Genomic DNA, 21,005 nt, shown 5'->3' on the forward strand with positions numbered 1-21,005 from the left:
AAGTCGTCTGAATCTGTAGAGAACATTGTACATTTTTAAGTTTATATGTGAAGCATAGATGTGTTAAATACACAGAACTAATTTGACTGCTTGTTTAAAGACATCAGATGACTGTCATCATGACATGTCTCCACCCAAGTTGACATTTGTACAACCTGTAAACAAAGCATACCCTGTTGTATGAAGTGTCCGCCTCTATAAAGATAAAGTTTCACATTTTGTGGGCCCAAAAATTCAAAACTCAACTCAGCAAATGAACTGCCGGGACCCTTTCTACAATCTCTAGCAGGTCAAATTAAGTGCAGCAGAAGCTGAATGGCATCTTTTCACATTATGTAAGCCCGAATACATAATTTAGGTCAATTTAATTATACAAAATGGGTCATAAGCATGCACTGTTCTCTGACAGATTTAATTCCTCTCTGATCAGGACAGAGACAGTGCGGGACTCCTCACTGAGTCTGAAACTGATGTACTGTTGTATCAGTGGCCATGAAACTGTCATGCTCTGATTATTCAGAGGCCCGGTGTCGTTATGACACGCCGTCATTTTGGAAGAGACTAGAGACTGTGATGACATCACTTCCCCCCTCCTCATCTTTCCTAAGGATTGCGTATTGTTAAGACTTTATAGACTGCAATTGTACTCATCAATATAGACTGATATTGGATCCTGTTGGGCCATGTTAAAGGCAAAAACAGGCCTTATATTCGCCAAGTTTGGGCTGCCAGTCATTCCTCATAGATGACGAGGGATTTTATGATTCTTTTTGGTTAAACTCTGAAGAAAATGTGCAAGTTCAGTGTGGTCTGTTCAGTTTTTACAAACCCTGCTGTTAATAGCAATCACAACTTGTAAAAAGTTATGGATCCTGAGCTAAGTGCTCAAGCAGCTATGTCGGCAAACATCCCTCTGTGTTTATAGGATCTTCAGCAAGACTCTAAAATCCTGGAGCTGACCTCTGACCTCAGACCACCACGTGGCGGGCGAGAAAAAAAAAAGGGACTTTCCCTGCGAGGATTAACAGTGTTTCTTATATTAAAGAACTTTGCATATGTATGCTTTGTTAACATACAAGTGTCCTCAGTGGACATTCCACATCACTGCATTATGCAATTCCATAGGTAAAAATAGGCAGCGCCTTATGTTTTACATCATGCCACCTTCTCAGATTTCTATTGAATGTGTTGACAGCGTTTTGGAAAACTGCCAACTGGTTCTCCCCTTTGTGGCACAGCGTCACTGTGTCTTTGTGTGAGTGACATCCTTTGAAAATGCCTCGGCATCTGGCTCACAGCTCATTTTGCTCAATCGCTCTCTAAGTTACATCAGCCAGCACCAGCAGCACTTCCACCCCCAGCTGCTCAACAGGGCCTGACCTACATGTCGTTCAGGTCTCCTAACAGCCAATGAGGAGCAAGAATCCACAACCAAGCTCCGCCCCACTGACAGGTGTTCAAGCCTGTGCTGGTATTTTCCTCACCTGCAGCTTTGAGAAGTTACTGAGGAGTCTTGAGTTGGGTGTTTTAACTTAGTTTGTTAGAGTGTACAGGTGCAACATTAAATGGACACTCCACCAATTTTACACATGAAGTTCCAAAGATACTTTTGTTTGCGTGCAAAAACAATGCTGTAATTTGCAAAGAATTAACTGCAATACGCAAAACTTACAGGTAAAAAATTGTAGATAGAGACGCAACAACTTCCAACAAATTTGTTTTAACTAATACATACAAATTATAGAAAGTATCAATGATTTGGTGAAGAGAGCATTATGACTTATTAAGGACTCAAAGCTCAAAGTTTAGGATTTGGGACTTGACTTAGGACTTGCCTGTCTTTACATGAGACTTGAGTGCAAAGACTTAAGACTCAGTCACTAATGACTTGGTCCCACCTCTGGTAATTAAAATACTAAATGGCTGGAGTGACCCTTAAAACTAGAGGTCTTACAGGGGAACTAATGTTTTTTTCAACCTGTTTTCAACCTATTTTCTGATCTACTTTTGTCTAAATGAGTGATAGGATGTTCATTATTTGACATTTCTCCAGTATGAAGCTAGGGCTGACCTGCCTGCAGCCTGTGAGCGTGTGCTATATTACATAATAGGGCACTTAGACAGCATCAAATGTCAAAATACGTCCACTAAAAGTGCATTTTTTTCCACACAGATAGGCTCGGATTGTTAGTATAATTATCCGACAACATAACGGAAAGGAGAAATGAAAGTCTGTGTTAAACTTCAGCTGGGTTTGGACATGTTCCTCTGCCTGTTGCTGCTCCCTCTCACTCCTCGTACGCTCTTCAGTTTCAATGAGCTCTGTGTCCGTGTACGTCTGTGTATTCCGTGTTCAAATAAATACGGGCAGTCATCAAATTCAAATGGCTCATCCAGATCTAGTTGGTCAAAATTGGGTAAAAATTCAGCCATGACTACTCCAAACAGAGTAACTCCTCGCGTTTGTAAGGTCACTTTAGCGGTAACTTCCTGCAATAACTCAAATCTTGCGAGATGTGAGATTTCAGAGCCAGAATTTCATTCTCTGAGTGAGTGTTTCGACTTGCCACAACAAACATGTTTGAATTTTTACCCGATTTTGACCAACTGGATCTTTTGGTGGATGTATTTTGACGTTGTCTGAGTGCCCTATTATTTAATAGAGAGCTGCAGGCAGGTCAGCCCACACTTTGTACTGGAGAAATGTCAAATAAAAAGTAGAGACAAAAGTAGATCGGAAAATAGGGCCCATGTTGAAAAAAAATTAGTTCCCCTTTAATAATGCAAATTTACTGATTTCTATTTAAACTTTAATCAACTTAATTACACCTTAATTACTCCGTACTCCTTTTTAAAATGTGTAGTTGCAGCCAAGCAGTGTGACTATAAAGTTTCTTCAACAAGTGACATTCTTCTTGTTTTTTTTTCCATCCCTATCTAAGCACATTTCTGTAAGAAAAACAATGCGTGTGAAGGAATGCAGCCTTTAGTTAAGCGAGTGTGCACCTCAAAGCTTGAAATTAACCACAGTCACCATTAAACACACCCACTTGGTTATTCTTAAAACTGGATTCTTTTCAGAGCTATCTGACAAAGGCATAGGTGGAGCTTCATTAAGGGAAGACATCACCAGATCACTTCTTCTTATGCAACTAAGGTGCAGAGAGAACAGAGCTGGTTTGAGAGTGTACATTCACTTTCAATGTATGGCAACCGGGTATTTTTAGCAGTCAGAAAGGCGATGATAGAATCTGAACTCACAACTTAAATATGCCTAAGCCAAGATATTCTCCTGGCTGAATGTATTCTTTGTTTCCAGTAGCTTTGCTGTATGTGGCTGGGATTATGGAGTGTCGCTTCAAATGCTCAACTTAAACTGGGTTAAGAGGATGAACATAAAAGTATTACAGCAAAGAAAGTGACAACAATGTGTATCAAAAGTATCCAAGCAAAGGCACATCCTAGAAAATCCCTCTAAAGACCTAAATGATACTGCTCTGTGTTGCTTTTAGATCCGTTTCACTCTCACAGTCTTTACCAGGTACAGAGTCAGAGAGACTACACAACACATCAGTTTAAGAGATAAGAATGAGACCAGATATAAGAAAGAAAAACTGGTTTCTGCTCAAGAGAGCCTATAGGCAGGTTTTTGGAGATTAAATCAAGTTAAAACAATTTCAAAAATTTTGTACAGAACTCTCAAGCAGAGCCTGGCAGCAGTTTGAGCCTGTGATTTGCAGTCATAACATATTTATTGGTTCTCAGTGAGACCTGCAGGCCACACTCGGCATGCTCCTGTGTCCTGTTACATAAACCCATGCCCTACATTACACCATTATCCATATTCCTCCTCTGCTCATCCCTGCAAAACTACTTTATCTCCATGACTTAGAGGCTGCATGCACACTGGGAACAGGAACAAAGCAGTCTAAATGATGCAAAGTGGAAACAATACCAGTCGCCTTTGTGTTTTCTGTCACTAGGAGCGAAAAGGCAGCACAACACAACATACAACGTGTAGTTTGACTCCATATGATCAACTGGTGACTGCAGGAGATGTGTGTATTTCCGAGTGAAATCAGACACTAAGTGATCAGCGTGCAGCAGACTACAGCTAATTCTCTTGTATAAATAAAGCCGCGTGTTTGGCGCTTTACGCGGCTTTATATTGACTTCAGGCAACACCCTGCAGGAAGCGCTCTGCACACCGCTACTGTTGCTCCTTCCCTTTAACGCCTTACTTTGTGAATGGATCAAGAAAAAGAATTCACAGTAGAAAATAAAGTTTAAAAAGCATTAAACTCACGCACAAACACGCCTCATTTTATTGCCTAACTAGGCTATAAAATCCTCTTTATTCCAGTAAAACCAGTAATAAATCAGAATTAAACTACAGCAATCAAAGATGTTGGTGGGAATAAACCAGCAGCTGCAGGGTAGGTTAAAAAAAAAGTAAGGATATGAAAATGTATGGTGGGCTTACCTAATGTTTCAGTGTGGCGGACAGCTGTAGCAGGCGGAGGAGGAGGCGCACTAGTGGAGACAAGAGTTGGAGACCCTTCCCATTTAACAAGCAAGGAGACTGAGTGGAAATTTCCATCTGCCATGTGATGATGGCAACTCCTGAAGCGTCATGTTACACTGCTGGGGGGTTTCTTGCATATTCTGTCATTCACCTCCCTCCAGCTACTCATTTGGCAACACACTGAGCGCACGAGCCGGGAAAAAACATCTTAAAGTGACGATTTGAGTGCATTCATTCGGGTTTAATTGTTCCCATTCCCTCATCTTAAATACACTATCTTAGGATATAATCATCGGTATGCGCGTGTATACAGGCTGGAGGATGTTTGTGCAATGTTTGAGATAAAAAGATTTGGTTTATTTAATGATTTGGCCGGTTTACTGAGTGGGATCCTTTGTTTACATTCCGCCTGGCCACGTTGTCGCTCCACACTGCTCTTTATGCGTGAAAGGGAAAGTGGGGAGGGAAAACGGGAGGAAATGAAGAGGTGGAATTTGGGTTACATCCTGCACTGCATAATTTTACTAGTATTGTGGTACAATCATGATGCAACTTGATATTTCTACTCAGTGGTGGAAAAAGTCCTCAGATCTTTTACTTAGCCTAAGTAAAAGAAGCAGTGCCACAAGGTAATCCTCTAAGTAAAAGGCATGTATTTAAAAAAGTCTACTTAAAGGGGCAGTCCATCTACAAATAAAAGATACATATTTTTCCTTCTACCTGCATTGCTATTTATCAGTGTAGATTGCTTTGGTGTGAGTTCCCAAGTGTTGGAGATACAGGGCATAGAGATGTCTGCCTTCTCTCCAGTATAATGGAAGAAATTCAATCTAAAAACTCAACAGTAATGTCTCTTTCCAGAAATAATGTCCCAGCAACTGAATCACTGCACAGAAGAAGCATGCATCTACTGTAGTCTCATGTAGCACCACTGAGCTAGCTAATGTTACAGCTCAGTCGAGGAGGATGCCATTAATGTTTACATCTCGTGTCACAAGCATGAGCCTCTCGTCCATGAGTAGATGCATGCTTCCTTCAATAGGTGGATTTATGCTTGTGCGTCAGCTCTATGCAGAGCCCATGCTATGCTATGTAGCCTACTCACGTGGCTTACACCATTGTGAGCATTTATATTTATGTGTCTTTGTCACTTTGCAGTTACACCTTCAAAACACTAGTCGGCGGCAGGGTTTCTGTGAAGTGCTTTAAAGTTGTGATGATTCAAAACACACATTAAACATGGCTTAATAGCAACAATTTCAAACACAAGTACAAAAAAAGGCTTCACTATAAATCACAGGATTCTAAGACAAAGCAATTTTCTTTCGGGGGACACATTTTCCCCACAAATACAACATGCTAATGTTTTTAGCACAAGCCTAAGCCATTTTACATTGTACAAATTAGCTTAGCAGCTAGCAGACATTTCCTCTACTCATATAATACCAGGGACAACAGCAACATTTAACAAAGGTAGCGTTACAAAATTCCAGTCAATTACAACTCACAAGGTCCACCGACATTATATTAGACAACAACATTTATGGAAATTTTAGGGAAATGGTTTCAGCTTACAGAAATAGCCAGGAGGTCTGTGTGGCGTTGTCACGTCTGTGATGTGTTGTTACATTTCTGGGGAGGTGCACGTCAGGTTATGGTGTAGGCTATGGCGTTGATTTGACCCAGAAGTATAAATCCTGCTTCAGTCTCGGAGGATGCCATTAATGTTCATGACATCTCGTGCTGTCACAAACACAAGCCTCTCGTCCATGAGTAGACGCATGCTTCCTTTTATGAGGTGAGACAGTTAGTTTGGTAAGACATTAGTTTTTGATATCTGGTCCATCTTGTTGCCTGTACTTCAGTACTTTGACCTGAGCAAAATGTCCAAAATTTAGTACTTGAAGGGAGTAGGTCTGTTTTTCAGATTCCCTCCGAATTCCTGAATCAAAAGCAGGCAGCTGTCAGCACTGTAACTCCGAATCTGCCAGATATCTGATTTGTGTTTCTCCTTTTTTCCTTTGTGCCCTTTTTTCCTGCGCTCCACTCTCCAGAGTTCACCTGTCGATCAAACAGTGTATGAGCTACTGTGATTTTTTCTTTGATTTTCTTTAGTTATTCTTCTGTTTACTCCAGACAAACAGCATCAATTTCTCTGTGCTGGTATTTTTTTTCCCCACAAAAGAACTACCAGACTTCATTCAGAAAACAAGCTTTTATATTATTTTTGTGTAATGCCAAACATTTGGCCAGTCTCACATGGTACTGGAAGAACTGTATGTCAAACTAATATGTATAAAAATAATAAATATCTCCCATATACGGCACAAATCCAAAAGAAACACTGTAACATAATTCTATAAACTTTCAAATTATGTGCAAAACCTCAAACATATGACCCACAGAGGAAAGAAAACAAATGCTACAAGCCTAAAGGCCCTGACACACCAAGCCGACGGTCGGCCGTCGACCAAAGTCGGGCTGTCGGTGAGTGTCTGTCGGCTTAGTTTTTGCGGTGTGTCCCGCACCGTCAGCACTTCAGCGTCGGCGGCTTTTCAGCCGATTGAGCATGTTGAATCGGCAGCGGAGCTAGTCGGTGAAAGAGATCACTCTGATTGGCTGTTTAGGTTTTATTCCCTCGCCCCTGTAGCAAGTGAATCTGCCTGTAGTGAAACCGGGGCTGGCCGGTGCTTCCTCCTCAGGCTCCACTTCACTCAGCTGCCCACAGATCAGCTGCTTCTTCTCACTTTAACCTGAATAACAAACCGGAGCTAGCTGTAAGCGGCCTGCGTTAGCCGCAGCATGACGGAGGGACGCGCAGCCAGTTAACCTCCACTAGTCTCTGAGCTAGCCCTGGCTCTCCGTTTGGATCCAACCGGAGCACCGAGACCTGGTTTGTTATTCAGGTTAAAGCGGGAAGAAGCAGCGGGTTTGTCGGGCAGCTGAGTGAAGCTGAGTGAAGTGGAGCCTGCGGAGGACACACCTGGACTGTCTGAATGTAATAGTCCGTGGAGGTGCTGCGGTGCTCGGCTGCACAGATAGGAAACCCCTCGACTGACAGGATGTACCACTCTGTCACTCCGCTCTCTCTCACACAGGCGCAGAACGTACGTGCCACTTGGCTGTCGGATGTAGTCCATGTAGTGTATACAAATGCAACTGACACGGCGACGTGACGCAACGTAGACGACGCAACAGTTGGCTTTCGTCACCGCTATTTCTTTGACGTCGGTTTGGTGTGTCTGCACCTTAAAGGTTTGTACATCTTCATCAGTCAGGCTTTTTTCAAGTTACAGACTAACTTAGATGTTTCACATGCGAGTAGTCAACTCATTCTCTGTGCGTCATTAATGCTTAAAAGAATTTGTTTTTTCTTTCATCTAATCAAAGTATTGGGTGGTTCCTGGTGAAAAGCACAATAGAAAGCAAAAGGGAAATCCTTTCCTAGATCATGAAGACGGCACGCTGATGGCACACCTTTCTCAATGGATTTTTACTATGTGTCTAATGTTCTCTGCTACTTCCTCCTTCTGTATTTGCAATGTGGAAAGAGGAAGCCAATGCGTGCTTGTCAACATCCGCCCACAGGTTTCACCTCTCTCAATGCCAGCAGGCGTGTTACTGTTGACGGGCATCACTTCCTGTAGGATGTACAGTTAGATGATTATCAGGTCTCTTCCCTTCCTATCTTCAGACTCTCGGATGAACACACAGCTCACGTACAGCCTTACGGTCCAGTTTTGCAGGCTGCCATCTTTTAAAATTTGGGGTGAGTGAAAAAATGGATGGTAGCTTGACTATTTAAAAATGGTGAATATTCTAGTGACAGTACCCTCTGACCAATCAGTGGTCTGTAGTGTTTCAACCCCACCTTCTAGTATCAGCCCGCATCGAACCTTAAATCTGGTGGTACCAAAAAAGGTACTGTCCATGACTTTTGCCAAAGGAAAACCAAAACACAGTGACCCCAGCTGACTAGAGCTGTGCCATATGATGCAGTGGATATGTGGCATATGGTCTCACTAGTTAAACAGCCTAATTTCCATCTAGTCATCTATTATTTTTACCCCTTTATCCAGTGAAGCCTGTCCCAGCATACACTGAGCGAGAAGTACACCCTGGAGAGGTCACTTAACCTGTGCTATGGCACTATTTTTTTGTGTGTGTAGTCTCATGGAAACTATTCCTGTCCATTGACTTTGCTATGGGACAGTAAGAAATTTACTGCACTTATGAGGGGAGCTGAAACTTATATTTCATTCTATAAAAAAGTGAGACCGTCCCCAGCCTTCATATTTTCACTGGATCCTTTCCATGACATTAAATAAGAAAATGCAATCCCTCCCCTAAGGTCTTAAAACAAGCATTTATGACAAATTTAAAGAGGTGAAAGTACAGCCACTCTTTAATTTTGAATAACGAGCTGCAAAATAAACTTTTTACAGCCACAGAAGTTGCAAATTATGAACAGGCTCCAGACTAGCTCCAGACTTTGCTGCTGAAGAGCTTGAGTGCCGCACTATATTCACTCCACCCAGACTTACAACAAATAGCCTAAAAATAGACATAGATTGGATCAGATGATGTTGCAGCCTCATGTCTGACTGTCCGTCATAATTAATTTGACATGATTCAAAGTCACGTGGCTGGGTAAGTTAAAAACATTGCCTCCAGGCAGAAAGACAGAATGCAGATAGATGAGCCGATAACATTTTGAAATCAGCTCTTGTGTTTGTGTGTGTTTGTTATAAAGGGAGATGTTTCATTATTGTGGTTTGAAATTGACAGTACTACAACCTTCTCCTGCACCTCTCCCCTCTCTGTCCTAAGCCCCTCCCACCAGACAATCACAGGCATATTATCAGAATCAGAATCAGAAATACTTTATTGATCCCCGAGGGGAAATTATTTATGTTACAGGTGCTCCTTGCAAGAGAGGAAAGATATGCGAAAATATAAGAAATTTCAACAATAGTATTAACAAATATATAGTTAAATAAACAGGAATTATTAACAAACATAAACGTAAATAAATATATATATATACATATATATATTGTAGACTGAACAAGATTATTTACACAAACAGCATAAAATTAATTGCAGTGTGTGAAAAAGTCTCAGGGCCACTCAGAGGGAGGAGTTGTACAGTTTGATGGCCACAGGCAGGAATGATTTCCTGTGGCGCTCAGTGGTACATCTTGGTGGTATGAGTCTCCCACTGAAAGTACTCTCGTGCCTGACCAGCACATGGTGGAGTGGGTGTGAGACATTGTCCAAGATAGTTCGTAGCTTAGACAGCATCCTCCTCTCTGACACCACCATCAGAGAGTCACACTCCGTTCCCACAACGTCACTGGCCTTGCGGATCAGTTTGTTGAATCTGTTGGCGTCTGCCACCCTCAGCCTGCTGCCCCAGCACACAACAGCATAGAGGATAGCACTGGCCACCACAGACTCATAGAAAATCCTGAGCATAGTCCGGCAGATGTTGAAGGACCTCAGTCGCCTCAGAAAATAGACCCTTCCTGTAGAGAGCGTTAGTGTTCTTAACCCAGTCCAGTTTATTGTCAATTATGCATGTGCTTCATATCCCTTGTTTCCCATACATTGATGTACTTAATCTCATTTCATTGTAGAGCTGAAGGCAGCTCATTCACTTCTTGCTTGCTCTCTCTCTGTTTATCAGACCACGAAAAACACAAGAATAAGCAAGTCTGCTGTCCCTTCTCTTTGCTCCCCGCTACTGTGGACTGCCTCCCTGGAAGAAGTGCAGGCAGCAGCTCAGTAGATGGACCTTCACTTGGTGGCTATAGTGGCTCAAGGTCGGCTAGCACAAACCCTCCCGTGCTAGATGTCACATCAGGCTGGTGGCCATTAGCAGTCCTGGGTGTCTGGTCCCCTAGAACTGAGGTTTACTCTGGCTGGATTCATGTTGCTGCAGATGCTAACTCTGGAGCTGCTGCCTGCTCACCTCTCAGCAAGGTGGTCTGTAAAGGCGGGGAGTGAGGTGGAAGCCACACTGTAGCCCTTTTTAGACAGGAAATGTGCAAATTTGCAGGAAAACCCAATCAGTCTTCGTTCAGCATTGGCAGTATAAAAACAAAATTGGGGAGTGCAGCAAAATGCTGCCTACCTACTTTTGTTTATACAGAATGCGCCTTTTTTTGGGCAATGGGGGGCGTGAGCAAGTAACAAAACCTGTAGCTCAGCGTGTGACATAAACAGTGACGTGGGAGGGAAGCCACAGCTAGTCAGTCCTTTGGCGATTCTCTCGTAAGTCGGCCCATTCTTCACCGTTCCCGTCATCTGACCGTTAATGGCCTCTTCGTTTGCGAGGGCAAGGAGGGCGCGCAATTCCTTGTCTCCCCAGTTGCTCATCTTTACAGTGTCTGTCAAGTTTGTGTTGCCCTCTTGCTACTAGCTGCTCACTAATTCCTGTTATCAGCTGTTTCCTGTTTATCCACCACCAGTGGGTCGCACATGCGGCGTCGTCAACAGCTCCTCCCACAAGTCCTCAACAACCCCTCCCATTACGGAAGGCCGCCCCGGTCTGTTTAAACTAAAAGGGTTCCACCAATATGACCACCCTTCGAGGCGGAAAATTGGGCACCTTGGATCAACTCCCCAATCCGGCTCTGTGTGTCTAAACGCTCGCAGCTTGCCGGCAAAACGGCCCAACATTGCCGGAAAATCTGGCAGTGTAAAGGGGGCTTGATTCAAGGCTCATGGTAACGTTAGCAACATGAACGAGAACTTGAAGCCACAGCCATGACCCTTTTGCCCCAGTAAGCAGAAGGCTAAGCTATTAGCAACACTTTCTCTCCATCTCTGCAACACATCTCTGATATTAATACATTTTATTTTGTTGATTGTCAGATTCAGTTTTAGACAATCTTTTCAAATCTATATCTATATCTATCTATCTATCTATCTATCTATCTATCTATATATACATATATATGCATATTTTTTTTATAGATGATTTCATTTATTGATTTCTCTCTGGATGTTAAGAGCTGCTTTTAATGGAGAAGATGTTTGACAGCAGACAAGTTATTTCCTGGCTGGAGGTATTTCCCACATAGCATTACCAGATATGGGACAAATAAATGTGTACAAATCTACTAAACATCGGCTAAATTTGAATACATATATAGATATTTTTAATCTAGCTAATCTGGGCCCCCTGATGATTTAACCCATCAGGCTACATGAGTCTGAGTCCCATAATCAGAAACATTATCCAGGTGTGTTTTGGAGCAGCAGCTGGAGACTCAGAGGGAACTATTTCCTGCCGAGCCAAACAATAACATTATATCAAAAAACAAGTGAGTGATTTTCAGTAAATGGTTAAAGTTACTGCGCACACACACGTGCAGGCGACAGGGAGACAGCTGTGTGTGGCACATGCTCTCACGCTGCCACAATGGTAAACTCTCATTTTACACACAGCTGGTTAAGTGTTTTACCACCAGTGATACATGAAAACAAAGTGTTTTGGTCATAGCTCGACTAACTGTGAACGAACAGGTGATAAAGTGTGTTCAGATCAGTTTGTGGGCTGAAGGAAACTAGGTGCAGAACTCTATATTAAATTATATTATAAGTCATTCAGAGTTACAATTGGTGACATATGATACTGAACCTATTGCACTCTAACTCCTGTAAAACACATTTAACTTTACTTTAGTTCAGCTCTCTATTGTAAAGCAGAATGAAGGAGTGACTGCACAGGAAGAATGTTATATAGTCTTTACAAGAGATGTTCAATTAGTAATAACTAATAAGCTCTGCATACATGTTTCTCAAAACAGACATCAGCTGGTGATGAAAACAAAGCCTTGATATAGAGGAAGATGTTGGAAATAATCATTGCCCAGTCCCTTATCATCATCACAAGGAACCACTTAGGAGTCGCCAGTGTGCTCTACCTTCATGAGGATTGTCATCTGTATTATTTAATTGATTGCACTGCACTGTACCACATAAAATGGTGTTAAGAGAGTTTGCTAGCCTCCCTTACATACTGTTGCCACACATGTCAAGCCTTAGCGCCTGCGTTTTTTTGGCCAATTCCGTTCAGCTCAGCCATGAGAAGAGAGACAGAAGTGAGGACAGAAAACAAATGGCTAAAGTCAAGAGGAAGTGAGATCAAAATTAATGGAGTATATTAGGTAAGATTATTTTTTTTGCCGTTAAGCTCTTTAGCAAAAGTGGCTCATAATTAGTGTTACTGTTTGCTAGCGCACATTAAATATGCTTTATTATTTCAACATCAGATTGTGTTGGTAATGTGCTAACTGGCTAACTAGCATCTTGAATCTGTCCTGTCAGTCTTCCCAAATCAGTTTTCGAATGATGAATACAGTCTACTGCCACCTGCTGGTTTGGAGAGACAAAGAACAGCAGGGATGTATTAAATTCAAGTGGCTGTGATGAAGCAAGCATCTTGTTGGAGTATTCGCCAGAAGTAGATTTAACTTCACTGTCACTGCATTTCACAGAGTGTCCCAAGAAATGAGACAATGCTGAAAAGTTGTGTCAGGAGTGGGATTTGAACCCACGCCTCCATTTGGAGACCAGAAGTCCCTTTAGTGAGGGAGAAGTCAATCCTTGAGTCTGGCGCCTTAGACCACTCGGCCATCCTGACCACTGGTGTAAGGGACTGCTATGATTTTCTTTAAAAAAAAAAAAAAAAAAAAGAAAGAAAATTTAAAACAACACTTTTGTTTTTGCTCGCAGTTAAATTTACGATCCAAAACTTTTTTTATGCTCTAGATAGGTATATGTCTGGTTGCAAATTTGTTAAAATCCGTGTTAGTGAGCAGTACCTCTCTTTTCTCTTTTTCAAAGATAATCTATCCACCTGACAGGTGTGACATATCAAGATGCTGATTAAACAGCATCATTACTACACAGGTGTGTCTCGTGATGGTCACAGTAAAAGGCCACTCTAAAATGTGCAAATCAAACAACACAGTGGTGTTGCAAGTTTTGAAGGAACATGTCATTGGCATGCTGATGTCAGGAACATACACCCTCAGGGCATTGGTGGATTAGTGGATAGAGCCAGCTCCCCATGTGCAAGGCTGTCGCTGCAGCGGCCTGGGTTTGACTCCAGCTTGTGGCCCTTTGCTGCATGTCATTCCCCTTGTTTCCTTGTATTAATACATATACAAGTATGTTTCCTTGTATTAGTTTGTGGACATAATGCGCAAAAAAAAAAACTTGGTTTGAACCTATGAGTTGTTTTTAGAAGGAATGTTCGAACGTCATTTTTGAGCAATTTTGACAGCCCTAGTAACTACACCAGCTCAGGACTTCCATATTCAGCGTTTTTACGTGCAAGATCATTTGAGACCAGCCACCCGACAACTGGTGCAAAAATTGGTTTGCACAACTGAAGAATTTCTGCACAAACTGTTAGATAAGTCAGGGAAGCTCATCTGTATGCTTGTTGACATGGGTGCAGATCTGATGACAAGTTTAGGGGGGACACAATCAGTTGTGATTTTTTTTTTTAATTGCACGCGTGCAAATCATGCCCACAGAGCGCTTGAGATTGCCAGCATATTTCATGATTTCATAGAGGCTCATCACCATCACCAAGTCATTCAAAAAGCACTACAAAGAGAATCATATGCTTACCTTTACTGTTTATTTCTCTTAAACAGCCAGTAGTACATGGAACTAGCCATCACCCTCCTTTTCACTGCTTCGCTGTTAGTTAATGCTACTTCTAGTTTCAGGGTCTCAGGCATGTTATGTCCACTCACATTCTCATCTCTTGCCTCTCACGGATTCCCATTTCTTCTCATCATCTTCCCTTTCTCCCAGTATATAGGACTACTGTATACATTTGTTCAATTTCAGTCATTTAAGCTATTTAGAACTGGGGGGGACAATTTGTGTTTTTCAGAATTTGGGGGGGACATGTCCCCATGCTTGTTGATTTCTTCATTGCCTTGACCTGACAGTAGTTCATCGCCTTAACCGACTTGAGCACTCACGTTCAATGGCATCTGGCACTTCGGAGAAGTTCTCTTTACAGATGAATCCCAGTTTGCACTGTACCACAGCTGGCAGACAGCGTGTATGGCGTCATGGGCAAGTGGTTTGCTAATGCCAGCACTGGGAACACAGTGCCCCATGTTTGCACTTGGGTTATGGGCTGGCATGAGTTACGGACAACAAACACAGGTTTATTTTAATGATGGCAGTTTGAATCCACAGCAACACCGCGATGACATCCTGAGGCCCACTGTCATGCCATTCATCCGCTGCCATGACCTCATGCTGCAGCATGATAATGCAGTTCCTGGAGGCTCCCAGTTATTGCATGACCTGCATCCTCACCAGACACGTCACCTACTGAGCATGTTAGGGATGCTCTGGATCGGCGTGTCCCGATTCCTGCCAATATGCAGCAACTTCGCATAGCCATTCAGGAGGAGTGGGCCAGCAGTCAACAACCTGATCAACTCTATGTGAAGGAAATGCCTCACACTGCACGTGGCAATTGGTCACATCAGATACTGACTGATTCTTTGGGGTACTGCGACCAAAAATGCATTTCTGTAGTACTAGTTATGTGAAATCCTGATAAATGTCTTTTTTCAAGATAAAACTGCACTTTTTAGAGGCCTTTTATTATGCCAATCTCAAGGCACACCTGTCATGTGGACGGATTATCCTAGAAAAGGAGAAGTGCTCACTAACATGGATTTTAACAAATTTGCAACCAAATTTGAGAGAGATATCTATCAAGTGCATAAAAAAGTCTTAGATCTTTAAAGGAGCTATATGTAAGAAATCTAAAGCAGATAGTCGTAAAATCATCCTAATATGTCACAGAGAGGAATAGAGAGGAAGGAATAATGTTCATATAACATACTGATCTCACTGACAACAATAGTACAGCCAGAATATTTGCAAAAAAAAATTTTCTGCCTGCAAATCATGTTTATGTTTTGAATTTGTGTTTTGGCCTGTTTCGCCACCCACCACCGTCTACCAGTCATGCAGTCAGTAGAGTTTCAGCATCAATTACAGTTACGACTGAGCTACAATGACTGACGGTGCGACTAAACCCAAACAACCTCGTTATGATTCCCCAAAACACCAAGACAAAACTCGAGGAAAAGCGAGGGTCTATATAGGCGATGCTTTTGAACGATGGAGACGGTTGAAAGCGAAGAATTTGAAATCGGATGTTGAAGTGGCTACTCTTCTCCTTGACAGGTAAGCTTTAGCCAAAGTTGGCTAACTAGCATCATAGCTAGATTGACATTTCGAATTTTCGATCATACACTGTAGCCTATGTGCAGGTGGGTCATTGAGCCGACTGATTTATTTTAGAAACAAACGTTAGCAGCACGGCAAGCAGCATTAGCAGTGTCCCAGTACACAGCATTAGCAGCCGGCTCCTCCTCCACTGCATCCCGGCAGCAGAGTTAGCAGCAGAGAAAATGGACTTGCTCGAACAGTCTGCTGGAAAACCGAAGATCAAGGACGCGGTGACGCAGCCCTGCCACGGCAGCCGCCCATGGGCAAACAAATCACCCCCAATTTCCACCAGATGCGTGTTGGTTGCGTCTGCACTCTGGCATTACAGCGGAGCCGATAGGATTCAGTTCTAGTCAATGTGTGTGTTTCCACCAGCTGCGGCTGTGCTGCGTTCCGGCTCCGTCTCAGCTGCGGCACTCCAGAACCTCAGCAACAGATACGCAAGACTTCTATTTTTGCCGGACGCCAGAGCACAACGCAGTAATTCAGCACAGAGCAGCAACCTTGAATCTGTAGTGGAGGTGCGGCAGGCACGACTCACGGCAGTATTTTGAATTTGAGTGCAGTAACCATTTTGGCCACATTCTTACATACAGTGCCTTTAACTTAAACAGCAGCAAAAAACAAAAGAGTTGCATTTAAATTTTTGTTTAGTGTATTTTAAGAGATTGTTGCCTAGTCTCAGTGCACATGGAGCATGTGGGGATGCAAAGACAGCCACCATATAGGTGTTTGTAAAGATCACTGAATTTTGTTTCCTGATAGTTACTCTTTTCACCTGGCTGTTATTCTTTGCTTAGGAAGCTCTTATTCAACTAAGTCCTCCTGTCCAATCTGTGGCACCTGAAGCACCTACAAACAGCCCTTCATCCACCTCATTCTCTCAGCCAACATACTCTGCAGGAGCTGAGCCTCTCAATGCCACTTTGCTTACTTTGTTCTCTTTTATTTACTTAATAAACTTAGAAATTAGCTTATCCATTTTCTTTTCTTCACTCATTCCCTTAAGGCATAACACCGATGGAAAAAACAAAAGAATAATGTCTGAACCTATCAGAGCTGCCACTGAGTTACAGCATCAAGATGCCTCATTATCACCCTTTTGATGAGTCTCCACAGTACACATATACCCATGTTGGAGGGATGCTCACTGTACTCCTTTGATGCTACATGTCATGAGTTGTCTCATGTCCTGAATCACAGCACAGAAACTCAGTAAAGCATCTCACATGAGAGTAGACCACCTTCATATGATACTGATTAAATACTCCCAACACTGTGGGACATCAGGCCCAGTTTCAGGCAAGTAGGACTTGGGAGCATTTAAGTTCACCAGAAAAAGTATCAGCTACATACCTAAGGACTTGCAGGCTGACATACTATACTACATAACCAAACTAGTGTGATGTAGCTCACAAAGGTGGATGACCCAGTCAGCTGAAATAGAAAGTGATGATGATGGTACCACACAATGTGTTGCTTGTCTTTACTGGTTTTATTTTCAGATACCGTATACTGGCCCATAGGAGAGTAAAGGAGTAAACATTGCTGGATGGTTTCACTTCAAAGATGGCTGACCATATATACTTAGCCCATTGGTTTGTACTCTATAGAAATAAAGGACATTTTGGATGCTGGAGCCTTTAAATCTCCACATTTAAAAAAAAAAAGAAACAATAAAAAAACAATAAAAACACCGTTTTTTAGCCTCTTTTAGCTCATTGTTTTGATTTCAAAGGCAGCACATTTATTGAATAATTCATTCTCAAAGTTCTTGTCAACCAAATTTCCCACAGCAGCAGACAGCTGTTGTGTAGTGGTTAGAGCACTTGGCTCCCATGTTGAAGGTCCTGGGTTCGAATCCTGCTGGGGTCGTCATCATCAGCGTAGGCTTGCAGTTGCAAGGGGTTCCCACCACCAAATCTGACTACCGAATCTAAACGGCAAACAGACAAAGTAAGCAGCTAATGTTTGCTGGTGAGCAATCTCAAAATCTAGCTAAATTAAGTTAGACAAATGGAGCCTAATATTTCTCAGGAGTTTAGTGGAGACCAGCTCTTGCATAAAGGAGAGTGAATACAGGACCTAAACCAGGCTGTTCTCATGCACTGCTGTGTATACACACAAAACGTAATATGTCAGAAATCATGCCCATGTAATGATGAGCCAGTAATTTATATACATCCCGTGTAATCAGGAAGGCTGTGATCACTTCACCAATGAGACTAAAGAAGGATTTATTATAAATAGTCTGCAGAGATAGAGGTAGGTAAGGGTGGTGAAATGGTCAAACAAGCATATGACTTTCCCCCAGGAGACTGGTGTTAAGGCACAACGTCACCATGTTTCATTTCCTAAAGCCTAACATGCATAATTGTCCTTACCTAACCTATGTAACTGTACTTACCTAAACCTACATACGAAACTTTATGTTAAGCACGTAATGTGATGATGCCTAACCATATTTCTTTTCCAAAACCTAAGGTATGTAATATTACTTGCCAAAACCTAACCTTTGAAACTTCACTTGCCAAAGCAAAACATACATAACTTTACTCTTCCGAACCTAAATTACATAACTTTACATTAATTATGTAATTATACATTAAGTACGTAACATCATTCATGGGGTGCTAATTTGTTTGATATCATACAAACCATTGCATGTGCATTTTCGTAAGATATAGATGGAAGCTGTTTGCTACAGTTAGCCATAGAGCTAATAGGTGATAGTGATAAAATATCAGATATCTTGTGTTTTTTAAGTTCCTCGGTTTCCATGAAGCCTACTATGATTTACAGTGAAAATGCCTGTTGTAGAAAAGGTCTACCAGTGCCCAAAAGTTGTAGATAGGCTTTAAAGATTTTACAGCTTTGGCCTTTTAAGTTTAGCTAGTATATTATTGAACCACAAACCTTGCCTTGTTCTCATCACTGTCAATGCAGAGGTAGCAGATGGGTGGTCTGCTAGAAATAAAGCCTCAGAGCCGTTGAAATCTATTGGTAAATATCAAAATGTCCCCAAAACTCTGTGACTATCTTCTGCATTTCAGTTCTACTTGCAAATTCACTTGGTTTCATCCTGGTCTTAATTAAGTTGCAGGAAAATAACTAATAACTGATCATGTCAGTGATCATAGGGCTCGTTATGGCTTGCGTCTGCACGTAAAGGCATGTACAGAACCTGGGACTGACTCAACTAAGTGAAACGAAGTTATGCTTAAGGTTTACGTCTGTGTTTGTTCTTTACTGAGCGTATTTTATTGTTTGCCTTTATATTGACATGACCTGAAGGCAGTAACCTGAGAAGTCCTAGCGACTGACTCTTGAGGAAGTTGCCCTTTAACCTCAATAAAGATGATGGAATCACTGAACTCACATTTGCTGAAATTACACTGGACCTATGTGATGAAAGAAGTAACGGATGTGCTTTCAGCCATGTGATCGTGAAGTTTATCGCATTGCAGTTGTCACTTTTGCCTTTGTGTCACAAACTTTCTGTATGAGCGCAACCCTGCCCAGTAGCTTCTGGTGTGTCCCTTGATTATGAAGAGTTAAATTTGGTCAACGATGTGTCTGTGTAACTGATGTTATTTCTTGTTTGTTTTATGTTGCACTCTATGCTGCGAATCAATTGCCCTTCGGACAAAAGGTTTGAAGTTGAGTTGAACCTGCCGCAGCTGTCCTGTCTTCTCTGTTCAAACACTGTTGAACTTGATCACTTGGACTTGGGCATAATACTGACAAATAGAGCTTACATAAACTTCAGAGTGGAACATACCTGTTACTGCGTGATAACTCCCATTGAGCAAACTAGTCAAACAAAACCTCTCGTTATGTAACCAACTCAGAAATGACAGACATGGACTGAACAAATGACTGCTCTTGTTTGAACGATTACTGGGAGAACTTGATTTTACTTTGCTGGAAATTGAACATGTGAGCCCTGCAATGCCTTGCTCATGGTCGGAGAGAAATGGTGCAATCGTCAATCAGTGTTTTCTAGATAATAACCACATCTGTGTTTTGCTGTTGTTGAAAGTCTGGCGGACTAACAGCACAGGAGGGCGAATGCTCAGACCCAGTGTTCTGTGTTTTTGTGAAATCCAACATCTGTCAGCTTGATTTAGCATAAAAAAATTCATCTGTTGGAGGCAGAGAGCACAGAACCCGACAAAGACCCTTCACCTCTTACAAGTGGATGTTTATCCAGATGGATGTTATTTTGACCGTGAGAGCAAAGACAGTCTAAGAATAGCCTTAAGCCTCTAACACAAATAACTGAACAAAAGAAGTTGAAGGTGAAGCCTTTCAGTAAGAAAACCTTAATAAAACCAACATGTCACTGCAACAAATATCAATATCAAAGAATAGACATGGAGTTAACAGAATTTTGAGATAAATGTCACGCCACCAGAATTACATTTTACATCAATGTAATGAGGAAGCAATTTTAATGAACGTATGTGCCGAGTCTTGAAATGTCAGTACAGAACATATATGTTAACTGACAACATATTTCATTTGTTTTCCATACTATAGCCCCTGGTAGCATCTAAAGCATGATTATGATTTAGAAGAACATGAAGAAAAACAAGAAGAAGATATACTTTACTAATCCCCAAGGGGAAATTCAATGTTTTCACTCCCTTGCCATATACATATACACACAGGCCCAAAATACACACACAGAGACCAAACAGGACCTAAACGTACATTAAATGGAGAGATGTCAGAGTGAGGGGGCTGCCAATGGACAGATGCCCCTAGCAGCTGGGGGTTTGGTGCCTTGCTCAAGGGCACCTCGGCCCAGGAAGTACCTCTCCAGCTACTAGTTCACACTCCATATTTGGTCTGAATGGGGACTTGAAAGGACAACTTCACTCAAGTCCCTGTGGACTGAGGTTTTGGCGCCACAGTTACGGTTGGTTATAGGCACTCACCACACTTTGTTAAATATTGAAAAAAAATCAACCCTAACCCTTTAACCAGAGCAGTTTTGTTGCCTAAATCAAACCGCATGCAAGACTCTGAACATTATCCAGACAGCCATTACATTTTTCACCACAGTGTAATTTAGGAAACAATTTGGAATTGTATAAAAATTATTTCTATGAGACAGGGTTGATAAAGGACTACTCGCAATTATGACCATTAAAAGCACTGGCTCAAACATCCCTCTAAATGGGTC

The 21,005-nt window shown here is 41.9% G+C and overlaps 1 protein-coding gene and 1 non-coding gene across 2 annotated transcripts in view; both read right to left on the reverse strand.

Moving 5' to 3' along the window:
• slc38a4 (solute carrier family 38 member 4) overlaps nucleotides 1-4,629 on the reverse strand; it is a 45,211-nt gene extending 40,582 nt beyond the window's left edge. The window contains exon 1 of the mRNA XM_049567158.1: nucleotides 4,484-4,629. The gene's annotated coding sequence lies outside the window, so the exon portion shown is untranslated. The remainder of the gene's footprint in view (nucleotides 1-4,483) is intronic.
• An 8,438-nt stretch (nucleotides 4,630-13,067) lies between these two features.
• trnal-caa (transfer RNA leucine (anticodon CAA)) lies at nucleotides 13,068-13,178 on the reverse strand. The gene is made up of 2 exons: nucleotides 13,141-13,178; nucleotides 13,068-13,113 (listed from the first exon to the last, which is right to left on the reverse strand). It is a non-coding gene; the product is annotated as a tRNA-Leu (tRNA).
• Between the last annotated feature and the right edge of the window lie 7,827 nt (nucleotides 13,179-21,005).

This window comes from Epinephelus fuscoguttatus, linkage group LG22 (genome assembly GCF_011397635.1).
Source record: "Epinephelus fuscoguttatus linkage group LG22, E.fuscoguttatus.final_Chr_v1".
NCBI lineage: Eukaryota > Metazoa > Chordata > Actinopteri > Perciformes > Serranidae > Epinephelus > Epinephelus fuscoguttatus.